This window comes from Danio rerio, chromosome 10, assembly GCF_049306965.1.
Source record: "Danio rerio strain Tuebingen ecotype United States chromosome 10, GRCz12tu, whole genome shotgun sequence".
NCBI classification, from domain to species: domain Eukaryota; kingdom Metazoa; phylum Chordata; class Actinopteri; order Cypriniformes; family Danionidae; genus Danio; species Danio rerio.
The window spans coordinates 46,940,848-46,960,809 of record NC_133185.1 but is presented as its reverse complement, the minus strand read 5'-3'; the positions used below and the strand labels follow the sequence as shown (position 1 = coordinate 46,960,809).

Below are 19,962 nucleotides of genomic sequence, written 5' to 3'. Positions count from 1 at the left end.
CTTTACGGAAAAAGTCTGATATTTTTCAGAGACCCCATAAAACAGGCAGAAAAACATTAGTGGCTCAATTGTAGAATTTTCGCCTGCCACGCCTAAGGCCCGGGTTCGATTCCCAGTCAATGTTCCTAAAAAAGGACTGAATAATTCCCTAGAGACTCACACAACCACAATATTCAATTTCTGGCCAATTTAAGTATGCTTTTTCAGGCCCAAAATGTCCCACTTTCCTGAGAGTTTCAGGGACCCCAAAGATGGCCTTCACAAGCATTGGTGGTTCAGTGGTAGAATTCTCGCCTGCCACGTGGGAGGCCCGGGTTCGATGCCCGGCCAATGCATATATGTTTTGATGCCCAATATTTCACACTTTACAGCAGTGGTCACCAAACTTATTCCTGGAGGGCCGGTGTCCAGCAGATTTTTGTTCCAACCCTAATCAAACACACCTGAACAAGTTAATCAAGGTCTTACTTGGTATACTTGAAACATCCAGGCAGGTGCGTTTAGGCAAGTTGGAACTAAAACCTGCAAGGACACCGACCCTCCAGGACCGTGATTGTTGACCCCTGCTTTACAGGAATAAGTCAGTTTTTTTTTTCAAAGACCTCATAAAACAGTCTAAAAAAACATTAGTGGTTCAATTGTAGAATTCTCGCCCTCAATAAAATTCCCAAAATTGGCCTGAAAAAGCGTTTTCTAGAACAAACCAGCCAATGTAAGAGTTTTGTCCACAAAAATGTGACACTTTGCAGAACAGGCCTTTGAAATTGACAAGAGATAAACAGCTAAATCCACAAATAAATAAACACACACACACACACACATTTACATTCATTTTTAGTGTCGTATGTAAGGTCAGTAAACAAAACTCAATGCATTGATTGCATTCACCGTGGAACAATATAGAATCCATGAAGGAACTGAGCGACCTGCTTAATGAGAGATCTACTGGCTGTAATTGCCTCGTACATCCACTCTGCCCTTTGGGATATTGACATGTTTTCACCAGGAGCTTACATGACCTATCAAACGCAACCTCAAAAACAGCAAAGAGCTTGAATGAGCAATCAAGCGCAAGACTACAATGAAACAAGCTTTAAAATCACGAATATAAACCACATGCATAAATACACACTGTGAAAATATCCCAAAGCATTCAAACAAAAGACAAAAGCCTTGCACAGCCATTACGAAGAGATAACAGTCCTACATTAAGGTCACACATTGACAGATTTACACTCATTCTAACATCTATTGCTAAAGATGTACATTGCACCATTGTAAGACCAGTTTACTAAGAAACCTGGCAGTCAGTTTCACACACTGACTTGTGGGTAAAACCCATTCAAAAACCTGTCAGAGCAGATCTCACAGCATAACTCTGAAAATAACATTGTCAAAACTCTCTTCAAATGATTTCTCTGGTGAGCAGTGATGCCGTGGCAGCTTGGAAGGCCCATTTGCATTAATACAGCCCCATACTGACACTCTGACATGTGCTGTATATAAACTGATGTCTCCAAGACTTTATTTATATTTAAAAGTGATGTGAGGTGTCTCTGCCGAGCGGACAGTCACCACTTTTGGTTTCTATGGTCTGTGAATCTCTCCAGAGATCATGCCTGTGGTCCTTCTGTGAGCTTTCTGCAGCTGGTAATCAGATTTTCACAGCCATCTTAAACGTGAACCGCACAGAACTACGACTTTCCAGTTGGCTAGTCCCATTTCAGTACTGGTGAGATATTCCAGATTATACACAGTTGAAGTAAGAGTTATTATCCACACTGTAAATTATATTCCTCAATTGCTGTTTAATGGAATTACACATTTCACAGCACAATTCTAAGCATAATAGTTTTAATGACTCATTTATAATAACCGATGTCTTTTATATTTGAAGTTGTGTGTCTGCTGGGTAGTTTAATTCTATAATACTTGACTTATTTTTCTACGAAGGTTTGATTTATGAGAGTGTTTAAGCAAAAGAGAAACAGGTGAAAATGTTAATGCCTGTAGGAGAAAAGTATAAAGGGTGTATTAAAGGGTCACGAAACACCAAAACACATGTTTTGAGCTGTTGACAGTCGTATATGTGTCCCACACTGCTAAAAAAACTATTAGGACACCTATATTTCACTAAAAAGTGTAAATTGGTTGTTTTTGCATTATTTCAAGCAAATTTGTACTTCCTGTTTGAAACGAATTTTTGAAGCTGCGTCACGGTCATGACATAATAGTGTGTATTCCAGCGTGCAGACTGGACTTCTGAGCCAGAGTGTCTTATTACGTCTTACAGTGTGATGCATTAATGCATGAGTAAGGCTTGGTTCAAACCAATCAGCGCGCTCTATTGTGGAACTTCATTAATATTCATTAGTGTCACCGTGTTTACGCCACAAAGACGCCACGTTGTGTTGGCAAAACAAGCGTGAAGTGTTGCTTTTACAGTTTGCTGCTGTTAAGTTTCGTTTTCATTTTCTCTCTGTGAGAGCTCAGACTCACGTGTGGATTAACAGTGTACGCGACGCTCGACAACAATAACTTACGTGTCTAAGGAGGATTATTGTTTACCTGAGAGCTGTTCTCATCTGCAAACGCTGAAATCTGAATTCGCTTGTAGTCTCCTCTCCATAAAGACGCGGCTCTAGTTGCTGGTGATTGTCCTGTCTCTACAGATTTGGTAAGTGAGCGACCAGTGCTCTTTGTTTATTCAGTTTGTTCGTATCGAATTAAGTTACTATTGCACTGAGTGCAGAAATGTTAGCACCGCATTTTGTGACCGGAATAACACACACGGCTTTCTGACGCTACCTGCCGTGTGCATCTAAGTTTCCGGGAAATGCGGAGGTTTTTTTTCTCTCATTCGCTGTGCGGTATCAAACATTGCATGAAAAATACACGCTTGCAGCAGTTCCTGGAATCAAATATCTCGTTTGTCGCGAGAGGCATGAATGAATTCCCTGAATGAAAGAGCCAAACTGCAGTTAAAGTCCAACTTTTAATAATTTGGCAAATAATTCGACTACTGATGTCCATGTAGGTTAAACACCATCACTTTCTCCTGTCTGTGTGGGTGTGTATTTTGACTCTGAAACTCGCGCGTGCACAAATAGACACTCCCACACCATCCCACTTTAGTTCCTCCGACACTCCCCCCTAAACAGAGCTGGACACGCCCACTTTTCTGACTTTTTCCAAAGTAGAGGTGTGAAAACACCCTGCTGAAACGAGGGGGTTTCATGGCCCTTTAAGGGGTTTTATAGCCTTAAAACATCCATAATAATTGTAAATAATAAAGCTGAGTACTTTGCGGATTTTGATCGCAGGTTATTTTTAGATTGTAACTCCCGTGATTAATGAGGGACCAATGTACTAGTATTCAGCTTAAAGTGACATTTAATTAGGTTTATTAGGCAAGTTAACAAGGCAGCCACAAATTTACCAGTATTTTCAAAAAGGACTTGTTCACACATACACAGCATTCCGAAATATTGCCGATAATTTTCCGGAAAGGTCTGTATGTGTGAAAGGGGATACTGTCTCTCTCCCCTGTGTCTGTGTTGCCGCTGTGAAAATCGGAAAACGGAAACTCCCATTTTTATGCAAACCTTTCCTCTTTCCCTCCCCTGACACTCCCACCTAAACAAAGCTGGACTTAAGGCTGATTTATACTTCTGCGTCAAACGTCTGCGTATACTACGGCGCTGACGCATAGCCCTTCGCCGTGGCCATCGGCGTCACTGACGTGCACCTCTCAAAAAATGTAACTACACGTCGCAACAACGTGTAGCGCAAGCTCTGTGATTGGTCGGCTTGGTAGTGCTGACGAGTCTGGGCGGGACCGAGAGCTGCGCGAATGGCGCGAGCGATTGTTTACAAGTGTGGAGCACCATGAAGGAGCTCTGGATGGAACGTTTTGTTTTGTGTTTACCTCATAGTTAAAGTTGTTGCACGTCCGCCAGTTCCTGCCTCAAAATGAGCGAGTTTGAGCCACTTGTACATCCCGGAAGTGTTCAGGAAATGCAAAAAAGCAGCGAAGAAACTTGAAACAGAGGAACATTTACACCTCACTGCCAACTAGCGTTTCGGAAGTGTTAATGCAGACCGACAGAGACAGTGCGCAGAAGTATAAATGCACAGCCATGCGCGTTGCATGCGCCGTGGGTCACCAGTGGCGCAACAAGGGGGTATGCAGTATATGCGGCGCATAGGGGCGCCACACATGGGGGGGCGCCGTTGTGCCAAAACTATTTTTAAAATTATCCTTATTAAAAGTTTCAAATAATAAAAATAAATAAATATGTTTTGTTAAAAAACATTATTTTGCATTTTAAACGAATATAATATTGTTATTGTTTAATTCAAAATCATTTAACACAATAACATGCAGTCCCACAGCCGAAAGTGGTCATGTAGATGTAACTGTTTAGATTTGTTTTATTTTCATCAAAATAAACTGTCAAATCATACATAATGTCAAAAGTTATAAGATTAATCTGAAAATTTGTCTTAATTTATTATTAATTAATTAATATAAAATAAGAGGGATCACACAAAATTTGAACCCGCATACCCCTCAGTAAATGTGTAGTTGCGCCCCTGTGGGTCACGCCGGTCACTTGACGCAGAAGTATAAATCAGGCTTTACCCACTATCCATTTCAAGCTAGAGGTGTGAATACACCCTGCTGAGACAGGGGGGTTTGTGGCCCTTTAAACTGTACACAGCGTGCAGATTCTCCAGTCTGGAAGCACACCAGTTAAAATGATGACTGAATTTAGGGCAGTTCTGACACACAAACACAGAGAAATGTTTCATATTCTGAGTGTGAACAGACCTGTGGCCTTTAGTTTCTGCTTCAGTCACAGTATATCTGAAGACATCCAGAGATTCTCCAAAACACAAGAGGTCATTCAAGGCTGATCTGCCAGTGTGTGTGTGTGGCACATGAGCTGATGCCAGCCTGGTCTAATGATTCGTCAGAGGCCAGTGCGAGTGTCAGACTGAAGCGGTGCCAGTCCTCAGAGCAGATAATCCTGCTCCACACACACACAGAGAGAGAGAGAGATACACGCACAGAGAGGGAGCGACAGAGGCCCTGTATACGTTAATACGTTTTAGTTTTAAAAAGGCGTTTTAGGATGAAAAATATCCACGTCCATACTAGCATTTCACCTAGCGTTTCTGAACAGATCTCCGTCCACACTATACCGCTGAAAAGGTGCATCACGCGACCACACACACATTCTGGCATGCGCTGCAGCATGTGCAGAGGTCTGCAGTCAGCGGGTGCTTTGAGCACACCTCCCCAGGTGAGAGCAGTGCACATCAGACAGTTCATCAAGAATCTTCCGCTGGATTGCATCTCACTATAGTTGTTAAACGTGATATTTAATTAATCTCGTCTTTAACGACTCTTTGGTGTTTTGAATCTATCACTTGCTTTCAGGTATCGTGTTTTAGCTGAGCGCTAAGATGAGTTAATATAGGAATTAATGTAACCGCGTACACTGATTCTGCACATTTGACTGCGTTTATTTCCTATATTGTATAAACTTATTGCACATTATACCTTTAAAATGGCCATTATCGATGATTAAAACTGATATTCAGCAAAAGAGAGAGTAGGATTTTATTTTCTATGAAAATTAAAGGAGGCAGTGATGTTATAGGCTTCGTTTTGTTATGCATACAGTAAAGATGACGCTCATATAAATATGCAGCTACACGACGCCTCAACATTTTTGGTGTCTGTTAAGTTGTTAATATTAAAATATAAATAGGCAGTGCCTTAAATCATGTCTTGATTTTATTGTTGAGATAGCCAGGGTGGTGTGAATAACATTATAAAGTACGCTGTTCCCTTTAAAGACTCACCCGATGTGTCCTCGGGAGTTTGTTTTCCATTTCAATTTGTGAAGTCTGAACTCAAGGAAAGGGCGCAAGACTGAACTCTGTGCACTTAAAGGTGCAGTAGGTGATTGTCTTCAGAAGCATGTTTTGTTGTGCTGGTTGAAAGTCTCTTCACAGTCTAATAGTAATGATTACAGTAAATGATCTAAATGTGTTTATATGTATTTTTATATTTTGGGTAAGGCATAAAACAAAAAAATGTTTATCCAATTAAATAGAGTCGGACCGTCATCTCTTATAATTCCGATTAGCAGGTCAGACTGTCCGTCAGCAAATGCAGATTTGAACAACTGCGCAGCCGTTTGTACGCAGCTCCGCCGACCGCTGTTGGTGCTGTGCGTTCACAAGAGAGGGCGCGCGCACCCGCGAAATTGGTAAAAACCTACTGAATCAAAACTTTTTAAAAACCTGAATCAATATTGGAGTTACCTTTGCACGCTGGAGAAAGGATGAAACAATGGCTGAAGGATTTCTCTTAGAAAGGTAATGTTTTGCTTTAAAACTATTTTAGCTTCATGCAAAGCTGATGTGATGTTGTTGTTACAAACGGGTTATATCTTCACAGAAGTGTTGTTCAGCCACTAAAATCTTCCGATAAAAGATTGATAAGACTATTTTCAGTTTAATAAGGGACCTTGTACAGCATCTATAGTGTAGATTTTAATTAGTTTAACAACAAAACACAAGTAAATACTGCTATTCCGCCTAGTCTCTCCCTATATTGTTTACCATGCAACTCTAAATATTCACTCTGAAATAGCATGTCAGTTTGGCTTGCACCTCCATGGACAAGCACTAGTCGCTTTTAACACATGAGAGAGGGTTCTTTTGCTGTTCTAGGAGGCGTGGCTCTAGACGGCAGGGGAGGGACTGTGATTCAGAGATGTATGCTAAGCTGTTAGCATTGTGAAAGATCAACTACTGCACCTTTAATATTGAGGGAAAGCCAATCATATAGGCGAATGTCTGCAGTCATACCTCCATTTTCCCTCATTTACACAAACACAGAGTAGCAGCATTTTAAAACCAAAATGGCCACTTCAGTGTTTCCAAAAAGTTTTCAGGGCTCAAAAACTCATATGCCTTTTGCATAACATATGCTTTTAAAACTAAAACATGTTAGTGTAAACGAGGAGAGAGAGAGAGAGATACACATGCACACACACACATTGGGTTTTTATGCATTATGGGGACTCCCTATAGCTACCGTGACAACAACATGAAAGCATGGATCCATCCTGCCTTGTATAAACGATTCATGCTGGTGGTGGTGGTGTAACAGTGTCGGGGATAGTTCCTTGGTACACTTTGGACCCATTAGTACCAATTGAGCGCCGTGTCAACAATCACAGCCTACCTGAGTATTGTTGCTGACCATGTCCATCCCTTTATGACCACAGTGTACCCATCTTCTGGCTTCCAGCAGGATAACACACCATGTCATAAAGCGTGAATTATCTCAGACTGGTTTCTTGAACATGACAATGAGTTCACTGTACTCAAATGGCCTCCACAGTCACCAGAGCTCAATCCAATAGAGCACCTTTGGGATGTGGTGGAACGAGAGATTGGCATCATGGATGTGCAGCCGAATCTGCATCAACTGTGTGATGCTATCATGTCAATATGGAGCAAAATCTCGGAGGAATATTTCCAGTATCTTGTTGAATCTATACATGAAGGATTAGGGCAGCTCTTAAGGCAAATGGGGGTCCAACACGCTAATAGTAAGGTGTACCTAATAAAGTGGCCAGCGAGTGTAAGTTCTCATCACATGAATTAGTACTAACAATAAAAATGGCCTCTGATAAATTGTTTCATTAACAGACTGAATAATTTAATTCTTTAATTTTAAGCGTTTGTCACTTTTATGTATCAATCTATATGTATCTACAAAATCTAAATGAAATTTGACGTAAAAACGAAGCTAAAGTGCGCAGAAAACTGTCGTGAGCTTGTTATTTCACTTATCAGGCTGATTGTTCCTGGAAACCCAGCGTAATCGCAGGGCGCTTGCAACGACACGAACATCAGCGTAATTTTAATGAAAGGTTTGTCTAATTATGCACAAAGATAGATCTGCAATCTGAGCTGGATTACAACACAAACCCTTCCTCATTTCTGACGTGTAGCAGTGCTATATCTGAAAGAGAAAAGAGCCTGTGGTGGAGAAACGATAGCAATAATTATACTGATGATAATATGCATGATGATCTGCTGAGTGGCTGATGAGAAACTTGTATGAAACACACTTTCAAAGCACAATTAGGGTCTAAAATTAACCCCTGCTGATGATGATGATGACCTGTGACATCAACAGAAGCATTTACCAGCCAAAAATATAACATTTAAGCTGTATATGTGTTACGTTCTGGAACGAAAAACAAGGCGAGGATCCAATAGGTGCATCCCAAATCACATACTTAAGGCCAGTTCACAATAAGCATGATAACTATAAAGATGAGGAGGAAGATATAGTTCCAAAGCAGTGACACATTTCACGTTGAGAACCTAATATAAACATGTAGAGCTTGTAGTTCGTCACTTTCGGCTAAATGGATCAACGGTTTTATTTACGTCACCTCACACTTCAGATTTTCAACAAATCTTCCGACCAATAGATCAATTACCATGTTTGTAAACATTCAGGATGCGAGCGCAGGGAGGTGGCAGACAGCAACCGGGAGCCCCAGCATTTACAGCGAGGGAATGACATCAGATACGGTGCAGAGTTTGTTGTTGTCTTAGAAATAAGATATATTACTTACACATTATATATATTATTTACATAATGCTTACAGCATATTATAACAGCTCGTCACCCAGTGACAAGCACAGTGATTCAGCAAAATTAACGTGAAAGTGAGCGGCGTTCATCTGACAGGTTCATTTGCGATAGCACCAAGCGGCAACCTCCCGCTCTTCCTCAGGAAGCCAATACGGAAGTAACGTTAACTAAAACTGCAGTTCATCTGAAATTCTGCTAGTCCTGGCCGCTCCTGGCTCCTGTTAGAATGGCCAACTTTACAGCAGAAAAAAAGGTGTTTACAGCCTGGTACAAAAATACATTTTGGTTAATACAGCTAATATTACCCTTCATGACAACTGTGAGGGGGTGAATTTTTTTTATAACTCATCCGTTTCCTTTATATTAAGTTTTATTAAGTTTGCATAATTAAGGGCGTGGCCACTTGAGTGACAGCTAGGTCTCGTTGGTCGCCGTCACGTCACCTCAGCTGAATCCTGCAGATTAGCCACTGAACTCGGCATATTTATCGTATTTCTGTGTTGTTTTATGTGGCTTTACAGAGTCAACTGCCTTTTGGACTTGTTTCCTACAATTATTAGATGGCATGGCATGCTGAGTGCACTTAATTGTGCTCACAAACCATTCACGTGGCCTCCGTTTCCCATGTGAGTAAAGTTATATACTTATATACCATCTCTATACATGTATTCGTTTTATTTAAGATCATTTATCGTTTATATTTATATTTAGAGCTGTAAAGCACTCCAGAATCTGACGGATTGATTAGCTGTAGGCTCTAGATCAGTCATCTGAAGTGTTGTCATACAGTGTTATGCTGGAGTTCATCAATAGTCCTAACACAGAATATCTGAAGTGTTTGGAAGTAATCGGCGTTTTTCTCCTGTTGAAAAACGTCATAAGAACAATGTTTAGTGGCTCAATGTATTACAGCAGTGTTTTTAAAAGTCTAAACACTTATTTGATATGGTGTACAACCAAGCACAAGTGGTCAGAATACAAATGAGTCACAGGTGATGAAGTATTAAGCGTTTCTCCCAAAGTAAAGTGTGTCTGAACCAGGTCCAAGCTAAATGCTAGCAGGTGTCTGTAGCTGCGCTCACTCTCCGCCTCTTTGCCCTTGTTTGGTATCCCGCCGTGGGTGTGCTGACGCGTGACCAAAATGGCGACGGTTGGCCGCGCCTACTTGTGGCTTCTTTTGCGCTCTTCAGAAACCTATGGGTGACGCCACGGACACTACGTCCATATATTTTACAGTCTATGGATAGCACCCTCCCAATGAATATTGGATAAGACGAAGTGACCAAGCATCCAGCCCGAAATATACAATCTCAATGAAGCTCTGAGTGATTTTACAACAGAGAAGTTAAAGGTCTACAAGTCTTTAGATGCCAACAATTTTGTTCTTTGTGGTCATGTGCAAGATGCTCCATGATGACCAGATTCAAGAGCTGAACACCGAGATACCGCCTAGCCAAAGACAAGGAAACAAGACGTAGCTAATGCCTAGTTCAGACTGCGTGATTTTAGCCCCGATTTTGGCTCGCCGGCAGGTTTTGAGAAATCGCCGACAAATGCCTGAAATCACAGGCAAATCGGTGCTCGTGCACGTGAGTGACAATCACACAGTATGAACTATCAAAGACGCGATCTGAGAGAATCGCCGATGAGTCGCCGATGCCTGCGAGATATTTGGCGTGCTGAATATCTGGAGCTGTCGGCGATACAAATCATGCCGTGTGAATTGAGTTTTGACTGAAAATAACATCATTGATCGCCTACAGCCAATGAGAGAGCAGCTTTCACTTGTGTGTGCGTGTGTGCGTGTGTGTGTGTGTATACCTGCTGCAGGCCAGCGGGAGGCTGGGGGAGAAGTTAAAAGCGCTCTTTTTCGGTTTATTTCGACCCACGAAATGGAGGAAAAACTAGTGGAGGTTTGACAGGACTCGGGAGCAACCGTGTCTGTTTGACGTTTCATACAGAAAGAAATTAGTTTATTATCAACGTTGAGGAGAAATGGCTAATTCCCTTTAAACCAGGGGTCGGCAACCCAAAATGTTGAAAGAGCCATATTGGACCACAAAAAACAAAAATATCTGGAGCCGCAAAAAATGTAAAGCCTTATAATGAAGGAAACACATGCTGTATGTATCTATATTAGCCTACTATAAAAATGACTAAGTTGGCTAAAAATACATAATAAGCCTTCATGATTAAATAGCCACTGAAATCAGGTGGTTGGTGTTTATTTACACAGCACAGCCTCTGGTCTTTCAGTGGTATTAATTTTATCATTTCTTCTTGCGGCCCATCGGAGTTCACATACCTGCGCGTTGAATATCGGTCACATCACAGGCAATTGAGTATGCGGGGACTGAATTAATGTCCTTGGTTTGCTGATCGGTGATATTACCTGGCATTTTAATAGCCCTTTCCTTTACTGTCGTAGCGGAGAGAGGTATGTCTTTAATTTTTTTGTATTATCTTGGTTTTGTTTTTGAAGTCTGCAAATAGGTGTTCTAATATGTTGATGAATGACTCCTTCATGTAGTCACCATCTGTGAACGGTTTTCCGTGCTTTATTATCTCCCGGTTTGTTTACAACAGCCACCTGCCTGGTATCCCGCCCTGCTGATAGAAGCGTGTGTCGCAGGCTATGACGCAAATCTTCACTGACAGAAATGTTGAAATCAAATATTAATTCTACACACTTTTACAGCATTTGAAAATGTTAAAATGTTTGTCCTCCTATAGAATCATAATATCATTAATATCATATTAAAACAAAAAAATATATTAACCTCCCCCATCTTTTTCCATTTTCAAACATTTTTTAAAAAGCTCCAGGGAGCCACAAGGGCAGCGTTAAAGAGCCGCATGCGGCTCTAGAGCCGCGGGTTGCTGACCCCTGCTTTAAACCCAGGTGAGCAAACATGTAAATGTTCTACCCCATTAAAGGCTTCTTTCTCATTATGTAGTTAATAACAAAAGATATACATGTTTTTGGCTGTGAGGCGTAGTTTGGACAAAGTTGTCGGCGATTCTGTTATAGTAAAGTCATGCAATGTGAATGTCCCTGTCGCCGAACCATCTTGCAGTGTAAACAAAGCAACGACGAAACGCTAGCCCAGACAGTCATGCAGTGTGAAAACATCTGTGAAACGACTAGTTTGAAAATCATGCAGTCTGAACTTGGCATAACGTTATACAAGGTCTGGGTAATTAATCACCAACACGCAAAACGACTGCATTCTGACAGTGAACTTCACCTGTACGGCAGGGTATGTGAACCTACACATGGAGGTAAAGTTGGCTTTATATTCGCAGATTCAGAGCTTCTCCTTAATAATATCATTTCATAACAATATTATTTGCAAACTCTAAATAGCGAAATCATATTAGCAGCAGCCAATGACTATCAAAGTACATGTTCACAGTCAAATAAACAGTGCTAATGTTGTTTTCAAGTCACACTTGCAGGTTATTTCAGACCGAATATTCAAAGTGCCGCGGTAAACAATATAGGGAATGTGTCACAAGTTGTCACTGAATGAATGTGTGAATTTAAACTAAGTTTACCTTAATAACTTACACTTTCACGTTTCATTCTTAGCATTCAGTGTCAGCAGTTTAATTCACCATATGTAACTGTTTTTGCTGAAATCATTTCAGCAATCAAAAACGAGTGATGCGTATGATTCAGCATAGCGTGAACTGACCTGATATGCAGAGTCCAGGATTTCTAATTAGCTCCTCACTTCATTCAGCTCCCATTTAGCCAAAGACATCTGCAGTCGGTATTAAAGCAGTGTGTGGTGTATGGTAAAAGTTAAGTTTTCTATTTTTGGACTCGAATTCGGCATCCTACCGCAAAACACGACATCTTTCCCATTGCAGCCTGTCTGTTTTTTGCAACCGGGGACCCGTGTGACGTCATGTGTGACGTAGGTTGGTAATTGGTCTATAAAGTGCCCCGCCCCCTTCAAGACGACACATTTGCTTTTTATTTGATGCGCTTGAGCTCAACCACTCTCACTGGCAGAGCTGTGATGTAACGAAACGCTATTGGCTGTTTAAAAAAAACGGGAGGGAAACGTTAAAAATTAAATTTAAGATTAGATTTAAAACTATAATTATTTATAAATAAGTAAACATATTCCTTAAGTTATAAGACATTAAAACTAAATAAAATTACTCAATAAAATTATATATATAGCCTCGAGCCAACACACACCTCCCACCAGTGCCGATATACAGCCATATCGCACTATTACGAATGTGATATTGCTCTTATATATAATTTTATTTTGCCTTACCGAAATTAAAATCTAATATTATTACAAAACAAATCTGCGTATCTATACATCAATATCACATTAATATGTGTTAAAAATATTCATTGGATTTAATATATTTTATTATTACAAATTATATAATTATATTATTAATTATAAAAGGGGTTGCAAACTATTTATATGCGCTAACTATACACAAACAAATCAATTTTAGTAATGTTTCACCTTATTTGTTTGTTTGGTTAGCACTGTGGTCTCCTCGCAGCAAGAAGGTCGCTGGTTCGAGCCTCAGCTGGGTCAGTTGGCGTTTCTGTGTGCAGTTTGCACGTTCTCACCGTGTTGGCGTGGGTTTCCTCTGGGTGCTCTGGTTTCCCCCACAGTCCAAACACATGCGCTATAGGGGAATTGGATGAAGTAAATTGACCGTAGTGCATGAGTGCTAATGTGAGTGTATGGGTGTTTCCCAGTACTGGGTTGCAGCTGGAAGGGCATCCACTGCGTAAAACATGCTGGAATAACTTTAGTTAGCAGTTCAATCTGCTGTGGTGGCCTCTGAAATAGAGACTAACCCAAAGGAAAATAAATAAATGAATGAATTTGCAATGACTCACTTTTTCCAGTGTACTAGATAAGATTAATTTCCTCTTTCGGGAAGTAAATCGCATTGCAATCAGGAATATTCTGCTTGTTGTGTTGTTTAGAGCAGCAGGAGTTTCTCACGTGGCGAGGGATTAATGAGGGATAAAGCAGGAGGACGAGTGTGTGTCTGACGTGCAGGTCGAGCTCTCAGAACAGGCAATCTGATTGGATTAAAGTGAAGCAGAGAAAGCAGGCCAAAGGGGAAGAAGAGAGAGCAGAACCCAGAAGAGTCTGATAAACGAAGCCGGAGAGATGAGAGTGACCTGAAGACGACCCAACCACACGTAACACACTTGTGGGTCAAACACGAACGCCGGCGAGCAGAGAAAACACAAACACACAAATAATAAATACAGCAGGCACGTGAGGGCTGGAGCGGACACTGAGGTGTCATCTAGATACACAATTTGTGTCTTGTTTTTCAGTGCAGACATATCTAATAATCCTCAATAGTGAACAAATCTCACTGATTAAATTCATTTATTTTCTTGTCGGCTTATTCCCTTTATTAATGCAGGGTCGCCACAGCGAAATGAACCGCCAACGTATCCAGCAAGTTTTTACGCAGCGGATGCCCTTCCAGCTGCAACCCATCTCTGGGAAACATCCACACACTCATTCACACACACACACACACACACTACGGACAATTTAGCCTACCCAATTCACCTGTACTGCATGTCTTTGGACTGTGGGGGAAACCGGAGCAAACCCATGCAAACGCATGGAGAACATGCAAACTCCACACTGAAACGCCAACTGAGCCGAGGCTCGAACCAGCGACCTTCTTGCTGTGAGGCGAACATGCTACCCACTGCGTCACTGCGTCGCCACTGATTAAATTAATACTTTTTAAACTTAAAATAAACTTTTAAATCAATATTAAAAAAATTTATTACCCTAATAACTTAATAATTTAAAAATCATTAAATAATAAATTTTTAATAATCAAAATTATAATATTTTAAAATTACAAAGTTATAATATTGATTAAATATAAACACACATATGTGTTTGTTTATTAAAATAACACTTTATTCAGTCATTTTTCTTTCGGCCACAGCGGAATGAACTGCCAACTTATCCAGCATATGTTTTACGCAGCAGATGCCCTTCCAGCCGCAACCCAACAGTGGAAAACAACCACACACTCACATACACTACGTCCAATTTAGTTAATTCAATTCACCAGTGCCGCATGTTTTTGGACTGTGGGGGAAACCAGAGCAACTCATTTCTAATAACTGATTTAGTTTGTCTTTGCCATGACGATAGTAAATAATATTTGACTAGATGTAGACCAAATTAAACTTCAGAGCTTCCTTAAATCGATGACAGAAAAAAATCAGCCCTCCTTTTCTTCTTTGCAGAGATTACAGACATTTTAGCCGACCCAATTCACCTGTACCGCATGTCTTTGGACTGTGGGGGAAACCGGAGCACCCTGAGGAGACCCACGCGAATGGAGGGAGAACATGCAAACTCCACACAGAAACGCCAACTGAGCCGAGGCTCGAACCAGCAGCCTTCTTGCTGTGAGGCGACAGCACTACCTATTATCTATCTAACTATATTTAATTATAATTATATATAAAAACACACATAAATATAAACACATCTATGTATTTGTTTATTAAAATAACACTTCAAAATTATAAATAAATACTCAAAATTATAATAAAAAATAGAAATGACAATATTACAGAATTATAATATTGATTATAATAAAAAACTATAATTATGATTATATATAAACACACACAAAAGTACACACACACACACACACACACACACACACACACACACACACACACACGTATTTGTTTATTAAAACAACGCCTCAAAAATATAATTATCTATTAATTTGATTATTAAATATATTAATAATCAAAATTAAATTATAATAAAAATACAAATGATAATATTACAAAATTATAATATTGATAATACTAAAAGTTTTTAAAATTATAATAAATAACAAAAAGTTTAATATAAAAACTACAAACTATAGTATTACAAAATTATAATATAATAATCAACTTTTTTATTGAATTATAATTACACATAAACACACATATTTGTTTATTAAAATAGCACTTTAAAATGATAATTTTTATATTTGCTTCCTATAAAACTACTCTGTGCTATAATTTATATAGTACAGTCATTTTAAGAAGAAACTAAACCACAATCAATTCAATGGCAATCTACATTCTTTCCTTGTTAATTTTCTCTTATTTCCCCCTAATGAGAATAGTCTAAATATCCTCAAAACAAGATAAATCAGAGTAGACGGCTAAACCATGCAGACTGAACGTGCCTTTCTCGAATAATCTCGAATCATCACGAGTGAATGTCCGCAGGGATGTAAACAGGACACAACACAGGGATGTGGGACACAAAACAGATCGAACAAGGTCACCGTAAGCTTCAAATGTGGGCTAAAAGGCCGTGGAGCTCTCGGCTGGACACGTGCGGCTCACTGACCGACCGCCAGCATCACACATCTGCAACCCGAGCTGCAGCACATGTGTTGGGCACAATATGTCAGTGACACGCAGCCAAAACAGCCCTCATGTGGGTCAGCTTGATCTGCTGTCAATCCTCTCCCATTAACCCTGCTCTGTGGAGCCCTTTAAGACTAAAAGTACTCCAGTATATTGATACTAATTTCAGGTGGGCTCTTAATGCAGGTGGGAATCTGCTACGGTAAAAAAATACTACATGCAACCGGTCATAGCAGAGCCGAGCCTCCATACGAGAGGGAATAATTACACAGCGTCTCCGTCTCACCCCTGCTGACTGCTTTATTAAACAGATTCATCATTCGCTGTGTGTTTCAGAGGCTGTTACGACTGAGAGGCAAACGCTTGCCTTGCAGGAGCTCCGGCTTGATGAAATAACAACTGCTGCTGTGCTGTTTTCAAGCTCTCGCACGAGGGGCTTCTCCCCAAGCTATCAGGAATACGTGGGTGATTAGCCTGAAATCCAGAGCAGATATTAAAAACACGACAGAAGAACACGAAGTGAAGAGGTCCGCAACAATCATCAATGAGTAACACATGAACACACAATAATAATACTTTTACTCTTCATATTTATGAGGAAAATGCTAATCATGTGGCATATTATAAAATTCATTCATTTTCTTGTCGGCTTAGTCCCTTTAGTAATCTGGGGTCACCACAGCGGAATGAACCGCCAACTTATCCAGCAAGTTTTTACACAGGGGATGTCCTTCCAGCCACAACCCATCTCTTGGGAAACATCCACACACATTCACACAAACACACTACAAACAATTTAGCCTACCTAATTCACCTGTGCATGTCTTTGGACTGTGGGGGGAAACCGGAGCACCCGGAGGAATCCCACGCGAACGCAGGGAGAACATGCAAACTCCACACAGAAACGCCAACTGAGCTGAGGTTCAAACCAGCGACCTTCTAAGTGTGATGCGACAGCACTACCTACTGCACCACTGCCTCGCCATATTATAATATAGATTATTTAAATATAATATTAAAGTATTATTTAAACATATTAACAAATATATAATGCATTTTTATATATTTAAATACTGCAAATTCTATACAAATATATTGAAATATACACTAACCGGCCACTTTATTAGGTACACCTGTCCAACTGCTCGTTAATGAAATTTCTAATCAGCCAATTACATGGCAGCAACTCAATGCATGTAGACATGGTCAAGACGATCTGCTGCAGTTCAAACCGAGCACCAGAATGGGGAAGAAAGGGAATTTAAGTGACTTTGAACGTGGAATGGTTGATGGTGCCAGATGGGCTGGTCTGAGTATTTCAGAAACTGCTGATCTACTGGGATTTTCACGCACAACCATCTCTAGGGTTGACAGAGAATGGTTTGAAAAAGAGGAAATATCCAGTGAGCGGCAGTTCTGGGGGCACAAATGCCTTGTTGATGCCGGAGGTCAGAGGAGAATGGCCAAACTGGTTCCAGCTGATAGAAAGGTAACAGTAACTCAAATAAGCACTCGATACAACTGAGGTCTGCAGAAGAGTATCTCTGAACACACAACACGTCCAACCTTGAGGCGGATGGGCTACAGCAGCAGAAGACCACACCGGGTGCCGCTCCTGTCAGCTAAGAACAGGAAACTGAGGCTACAATTCACACAGACTCACCAAAACTGGACAATAGAAGATTGGAGAAACATTGCCTGCTCTGATGAGTCTCCATTTCTGCTGCCACATTCGGATGGTCGGGTCAGAATTTGGCATCAACAGCATGAAAGCATGAATCCATCCTGCCTTGTATCAACGGTTCAGGCTGGTGGTGGTGGTTTAATGGTGTGGGGGAGATTTTCTTGGGCCCATTAGTACCAATTGAGCATTGTGTCTACGCCACAGCCTACCTGAGTATTGTTGCTGACCATGTCCATCCCTTTACCACAGTGTACCCATCTTCTGATGGCTACTTCCAGCAGGATAACACACCATGTCATAAAGTAGGAATCATCTCAGACTGGTTTCTTGAACATGACAATGAGTTCACTGTACTCAAATGGCCTCCACAGTCAACAGATCCAAATCCAATAGATCAGCTTTGAGATGTGGTGGAATGGGAGATTCACATCATGGATGTGAAGCCGACCAAAATCTGCAGCAACTGTGTGATGCTATCATGTCAATATGGAGCAAAATCTCTGAGGAATTTTCCAGTACCTTGTTGTAATCCATGCCACATAGAAGTAAGGCAGTTCTGAAGGCAGGTCCAACCCGGTACTAGTAAGTTGTATCTTATAAAGTGACTGGTTAGTGTGTATTATCATGTTTTAAATGCCAAAATGAAGATTTTTTCAAGCTAAATAATCTGACAATGGGGTAAACTAAATAGTCTCATGTCATGGTAGATTTTTCCCAACATTTTACAACTCCTTTTGGCTGCTGAAAGGTGATGCATGAAAAACAAGTTTCAAGATATTCGGCTCTATGTAACCTCGCTCTGGTTAACGTACGGACTGTCAGGCAGTTCTGCTATAAGAACAAGAGGAGAGATGTTTTCCTCATCCTGAGATTCTGTAGGAGAGCTTTCAGGCTCCTTTAAACCACATTGATTTTTTTTTTCCTCATGTGTCTCCAAGAAAAGCTTTAAAGAGAGACGTTTGGTGGCCGGAGGGGAAACCTGAAAGAGTATCAGAGAGACTCGAGCTCAGAGAGAAAATGCATTTGTTTGCATGTGAGCTGCGAGTTCAGGTGAAAGTGCAGCTAAAAATGAGAATTCGGTCATTATTTACTCGTCCTCATGGTGATCCAACCCAGTGAGCAGTTACTTTTACTGAAATCTTTCTCCAGGATAAGCTGTTAAAGACTGTATTTCTTTACATTTATAGTGAAGTGTGTGAGGCATCGAAGGGTAAATTTAGTTTTATCTCAGTGTATTCACTTTGTGATCTATTATTAAGATAGATCACTCACCGGCCACTTTATTAGGTACACCTTACTAGTACCGGGTTGGACCCCCTTTTGCCTCCAGAACTGCCTTAATCCTTCATGGCATAGATTCAACAAGCTACTGGAAATATTCCTCAGAGATTTTTTCTCCATATTGATATGATAGCATCACACAGTTGCTGCTGATTTGTCGGCTGCACATCTATAATGCCAATCTCCCATTTCACCACATGCCAAAGGTGCTCTATTGGATTGAAATCTGATGACTGTGGAGGCCATTTGAGTACAGTGAACTCGTTGTCATGTTTAAGAAACCAGTCTGAGATGATTCACGCTTTATAACGTGGTGCATTATCCTGCTGGAAGTAGATGGGTAAATTGTGGACAGGCGTACCTAATAAAGTGGCCAGTGGATTTCTCGATTTAGGAATTCATTTGGACTAGAAACAAGACTTTAAAACTTTAAATAAGAAAAGCATGTTCGCAGCGCATCAACATCAGTAATCAGGACCCCCCAAAAATTGCAAAATGTTTGGAAAATAGACATTTATATGCCATCCAAAAGCTGAATAAAATTTTATCTTTTATTATTAATGTATGATTTTTTAGAAAAAGTATTATTTTACATATAAATATTTTGCTGAGATACAGCTGTAGATTCTTTCAAAAGTGTGCAGTGTGATAAAAGTATCTGCAATCCCTCCTCTAACATGTGTCTTGCTACTCTAAAACGCTCCATCATCTCCCACATGATCGCTTTCAAGGATGTGACAATACATGCTAGGCAGCCATTTCTGAGGATTAGGCTTTCGTGATGGAGATTGAGGGAGCAGAGGTTCATGAATTACGTGCGCGATGGAGTCGACGGCTTGTTATTGTTCGGGCTTGTTTGGAGATGAGTTGGTGATAAAA

At 40.5% G+C, this 19,962-nt stretch overlaps 2 protein-coding genes and 1 non-coding gene across 4 annotated transcripts in view; 2 read left to right on the top strand and 1 right to left on the bottom strand.

Annotated features, from left to right (window-relative positions):
- Positions 1–19,962, top strand: part of ess2 (ess-2 splicing factor homolog) — a 779,665-nt gene that overhangs the window by 379,906 nt on the left and 379,797 nt on the right. The gene's annotated exons all lie outside the window — the stretch shown is intronic.
- Positions 1–19,962, bottom strand: part of lrrc75bb (leucine rich repeat containing 75Bb) — a 66,734-nt gene that overhangs the window by 5,556 nt on the left and 41,216 nt on the right.
- trnag-gcc (transfer RNA glycine (anticodon GCC)) lies at positions 265–335 on the top strand. The gene has a single exon. It is a non-coding gene; the product is annotated as a tRNA-Gly (tRNA).